General features: G+C 41.4%; 1 long non-coding RNA gene across 2 annotated transcripts in view; it reads left to right on the top strand.

The window, feature by feature from the left end:
• The window catches only part of LOC113990677, a 59342-nt gene that overhangs the window by 1021 nt on the left and 52887 nt on the right, over nucleotides 1–5434 (top strand). The window contains exon 1 of one of the 2 annotated variants that reach the window (XR_003541702.2): nucleotides 155–441. The exons of the other annotated variant lie outside the window; for it this stretch is intronic. This is a non-coding gene — a long non-coding RNA (uncharacterized LOC113990677). Of the gene's footprint in view, nucleotides 1–154; nucleotides 442–5434 lie in introns of those variants that run through there. 2 annotated transcript variants of the gene reach the window in all.

Below are 5434 nucleotides of genomic sequence, written 5' to 3'. Positions count from 1 at the left end.
GCCCGGCCGCCCCCCCGCCTCCGCCCCGGAAGAGCAGGATCGGCCGGGAAGCGCTCCCGGCAGGCGGGGATGGACCCGCAGCGCCCCCGCCAGACACGGCGGGCACGGGAGCGGCGGGAGCCCAGGCAGGGGAGGCCGGGGGGTCCCGGTGTTCCCTCAGCGAGGGGCTGTGCGGGAACCTCCAGCGGGAATCACAGATCCCTGAGGGGCACAGCCCCTCCCGGGCAGCCCCAGCCGGTGGGCCCGGGGGTGCCGCTCTGCCCCAGCGCACCCCTGTTCGCAGAGGCAACACAGGCGCCGTTCACTCCCCTCTAACTCGTTCAGGGCGGCCGGAAAAAGTAGAAACGATTTATTTTTAGAGTTAGAATTCGGTGTTTGAAAGATGAGATCGACAAGTTTGAGTACGTTGAAGGAAATGTAATCCAGCATGACATAGTGCAGGTAATCCTTTCACCATAAATATTATGTCTGTTCTGATTATTTTTCAGGTTTTTTGTCTGGTATTTTAAGATAGTGGCATTTAACTAATAAAATAAGCTTTTCTATTAGTTTTCAATTCCCATTTTAATAAAATTCAGTGTGAACTAAATTAGGAGTAAAAACAGCTACATGTGCGGACCGGACGGGTAGGAGGGACACAACAGGCCGAGCCCCAGCATTCCCAGACAGTTGTAGGAAATGCTTCCAAAACTGCAGGGAGAATCTGCTTTATCATTTCATGCAGGTGTTTTCAGAGAGGCCACAGCAGAGGGTGACTCCTGCCCCTTGCCAGCAGAGCAGGATGAGGAAAGGCCCTGCTGTACTGGGCTCCCCAGGGTTTCTCTGAGGAAGCATCAGGCCAAACATGACAGGATAAGACATCCACATACAGTAATTCTAATTTTCTACCCTACAGCTCTGAGTTTAAATTCAGCAGTGTGTGCAGATGAGCCCTTTCTTTAATAGTCTGTCCATTTGAAGGCTGCAGTACAGTTGAGACAATTTCTGGGAACATCCAGTCAGGATTGAATATATCGAACAAAAAGAGCAGTTCCCCTCCTTGTGCTCTGCAGCAGGCAGGGGTGAGGTGGTGATCAAGACTGTCAGAGGGAAAGTTAATTTCTTCATGCTACTCACTTAAAGCAAAATGTGGAAATTCTTAAAATTGGTGCTATTTATAGTCAAGTTAATTAATTTCTCACCAAAGAAATTATGAAACTGCAGTGACTGTAGATTTTGGATTGTGTTGGTTTCAATATTTATATAATTGTTTATAAATATTTAGATGTGTATTTGGTCAGGACTTAACAAGATGGAGATTCTGGGCTATGACTAAGGTGCCTGTTTACTGCTGTAATACAAATACTGGTGCAGGGGTTACGTTGTGGAGGCATGTGCAGTTGGACAGTGGGGACTCACTGTAATTGGTGATTGCTAAGGAAGGTGTTTCCTTGCCAAACATTCCCTAGGAAGGGAATGAATATATGTGTAGTGATTGATAAAATATAATTCTGCTTGGTGCAACCTCATCTGTAACTTGACATTGCTTTTGGTGGAAGTATTTGTGAGAATCTACAAAGTGTAAGTGATAAGAGATTCAATTAAATTATTACATTTCTAATGTACACATTAACAGGGCAGGAAGAAACTTCGATTGTGGTTCCAATTTCATCCCATCTTCTTAATTGTATGTGCAGTAACACCACACCTTGACATTTGCAAGGTGGCATCAGATCACCCCGAGTTTGAAATGTGATTCCTAGCCCATGATTATGTAAAATTAAACTGCTGCATAAGTACATGGGGAATTTGCAGGACAACCCCTGCATCAAGAGGCAAGCAATTAACAACTTTATGACTGCTGTCTAATTTATTTTTAAAATAACATAGGAGTAAGAAATAGTATTGTGTAGGCATATGTTTTGGTTTGTTGAACCTATTTCTGGATACTATTTTTGGCATTTCCGTCAGCTGCATAGTAGCAGACTTAACAAAAAGGTATACTATAAATCACTCTGGGTGTTAGAGCTGACAGCTTTAAATAAATACAGCTGACAGCTCAAATAGCTGCTCCATTGACAGTATGTGGTCTAAATGTGTTAACAAATGCGTAGACTCAGCAGTTTGGGATTAGTTTAGCAAATAAATTACAAAATAATGCTGTGATCCAGCAAAAAGCACAATGCCTGTGTATCCCTGGTCTGTAGGCTTTGTTAACACTGTCCCAGGCCTCTGAAGCTCTCTGTGAAAACACAACCCTGCAGCTGGAGCAGGGCTCCTGCTAAGACAGCACTCACCTCCCCCAGATTCCTTCTCAGTGTGGTGTCAGGGAGTGTGAGCAACAGTGTGAGTGTCGTGGTGAGTAAAGATGGTCTAATAATGGATGTATTTGCTTTGCAGGGTCAGGGATTTCATAAAGGGAGATGGTAACCTTACACTAGCTTGGGTTATGATTAAGGACACAAAGTTACTGAGTAGCAATAAAAAACCGCTTTCGTGCAAAACTCGAGATATTTAAATGTTTTGGTTTGTTTAATGTGTTGTTACCACAACACATAACATAATACTCGTGAAAGAAAAGCTGGGAAGAGAGGATGATGAAGGGGCTAGACTGTTAAAAGGATTTCAGCTCTGAAGATTAATTATACTAATAAGTTAATTATTTCCCTGATGGTCACTGCAAGAAATGAGAATTGCATGAAGAATGATGTCATAGTTTGACATATTTAAGGGATGGCATTTTTTGTGCTTAGAGGTTGAATAAAGCTACTGTTTATTCTTTCATATTTTAATTGTAACTATTCACAGACAGGATAGCATGGCACAGAGTATTATAGAGTACATACTGTGGAATGGAACTCTCAAGACCTGTATTTTAATGTAATCACAAGTATTCTGGTGTTTTCCAAAACTGTATTTTTATAGGAGTCGTGTCTAGTGAGTCATTTCAGTGTGCAGTGTACAAGTGATAATTCTGATAACTAGTTGCAACTTCTGTTGCCATCTCTAAGTGTGATTGTCAGTGGTGGCTGATTTCTGACTGCTGCCTTTCATGTCAGATCGTTGTGCTGAATGCAGCAGTCTGATGCAGCCCTTATTTCCATCATGTTCATTAAAAATATGCTTATACCCATATCTGTATGTTAAATGGGGGTTAAATATGGCCAACATCTTTAGTTTTTCCTTCCTTGTCAGTCAATAAAACCCTGCCCAGGAGCTTTCTCAATTACAAGTGCCTACTTGAAGCAGTTGGAATTCTACACACCATGTCTCCAGAAGGAGTATTTTGGTTTAGGCCAGAGAGCAGACAAGTATCTTTGTCAGTGAGTAAATCCAGTTTGTTATCACTATCACATGTGCTATAAAAGCATTCCAAAATATCATCTAGTGTTTCAAGGATCCCAGGGAAGGAATAAGTTGTTTTAACTTTACAAGTTTCTTCCACTTCAGAAATCCTACAAGTCAGGAAGTGTTTCTTTACTTAAAATGTTCTCCCACAAAGAGCAGTAATCTACTGGGGTAGGTGCTGTACTATTGAGGTTTTTTAAGGTACTCTTTTTCCTGATGGAAATGCGTGGAAAGAGTCTTTAACTGCAATGTTTTGGATGTCAGAGAGATCTCAGAATATCTCAAGTAGAGTAACTTTATTTTTTCCTGTTTGGTGCTGTAGTGAAAAACTTTTATACAGTAATAAGTTATAGATGAATAATTGAGACATGTTTTGGATTAGTAATGACCAACAATGTTTCTCTGAAGCCTTTACATACAATTTAGTTAAAATTTCATGTCAGGCCAAGAAGTGGTTCCTTTTTGTTTGTTGCCTCTTGGTTGAACCTGAGTACATTTTGTTGTTTTACAGGAACTTCAGATGCAGACAGTTGAGGTATATTCTTCTTCCTGGGGAATGAAGGACATTCTAATTTTGCTCACAAATTTGTTGAGGGCCAGGGCACTGCAGGAATGCTCTGTCTACCTGTGCCACTGACCTGCTCCAGCATGTTACATCTTAGTGGAGAGTAACCGGATTTGTGCTTTGCCTCTGGGTTTCTTTGTCGAGGTTCATGGTGCAAAGGCTGAGGCATTGAGGGGAACTAGAGTTCAGAGTGTAACAGCACCTGGAAAATTCTTTATTTCACATGCATTTGCCTGCCTGATGCAACGTGATTAGTCAAGGTCAGGACACCTAATTGTCAGCGAATTGGAGAGCACTTTGTTACTTACATGTGAACTACTCCAAGACCCTTCTGTCATCAGACTGATTTCATTGCCAAGAACACACTTTATTTCTTGTGACTATCCTGTGACATCCACCCCATGCTATGAGAATCGCTATGGGTCAGTTCCTCATGGTCAGACCCTTGGCTTGTAAATCTGAGTAGCTCTATTTAAGTCACTGATACTCTAGAAATTTATGCCAGCTGAGTGTATTTCATAATATTAAAAAACAGTCTTAAAATTCAATGGTAATTTTTTATCAGTTTATATGAATTTTGCACAGTAAGAGAAAATATGTGAGTGCCATACAAAATTCTACAAACAACTTGTGTGGCAAATTAAGCTGCTCAAAAACATTTTGAAATGGGACAAAAAATCTGTTTTCATTTGTCAGCTGTTAAGAATTGTGGATTAATAGATACGTGTTTTTTCAAAAGGCAGTAGGTATTTCTTGGCTGGCTTGCCAATGCTTGGCTCCCAAAAGAGTAAATAGCTGCAGAGAGCACATAGAGGAGTCCTGAGGGAGGAATCCTTATGGAATTTGTGTTGGTGTAGTTGTGTAGGGTGCCTTGGAGAATGGCATTGCATGAACTTTTCTTCACACTGAGTGAAGGAGAATTTTAATGTATTTGACTGCTTTTGCTTTGATGATGAACACGTTTGGAAGCCAACGGAAAATTTTTAATTACTCTTTTGTTAGGTTTGCAAAACACAGGCTGGGAGAGAGCAAAGGGCCCAGCATATCAAAGCATCAGCATCCCCAGAGATGGTTGTTTGTGTGAAGGACATTTTTAATATGTCAGTCATAGCCCAGAAATACCAGGCAGAGGACACTGGAGCTTTTCAACATGCATTTGTTACAATTTCTTCCTCCACGCTTTTAGTCCTCTCTATTGAGAAAACTAGAAAATACCACCAAGAGGACATCTTTTGCTTCCCCTCTGCTTCTTAGAACCTCACAGTTGTCTGAAAGCTCAAGTCCACGTGGCTTTCCTTTTCATCCTTTCTGCAGGAAAGCGTGTGGGTTTTACTTTCCTCATCTATTAATTGGCTAACGCAAAAAAGTGGTTTGAAACTGCAACAATCTCATTCAGAAGCCACTTTTTAAGCAAAAATGTGTGACTGCTCTTCACTTGGAAGTCAGTGAGAGATTTTATCCTCACCTACCTCACAACTGCATCTGAGCTCCTAGTCTTTGATGGACATGTGAGTGTTCTGAGAATTTAGGCTTAATCCAGGA

Source organism: Pipra filicauda, unplaced genomic scaffold (genome assembly GCF_003945595.2).
Source record: "Pipra filicauda isolate LSUMZ 115617 unplaced genomic scaffold, ASM394559v2 scaffold129_size2064235_pilon, whole genome shotgun sequence".
Taxonomy (NCBI): Eukaryota; Metazoa; Chordata; class Aves; order Passeriformes; family Pipridae; genus Pipra; species Pipra filicauda.
This window is presented reverse-complemented; position numbering and strand designations above follow the sequence as displayed.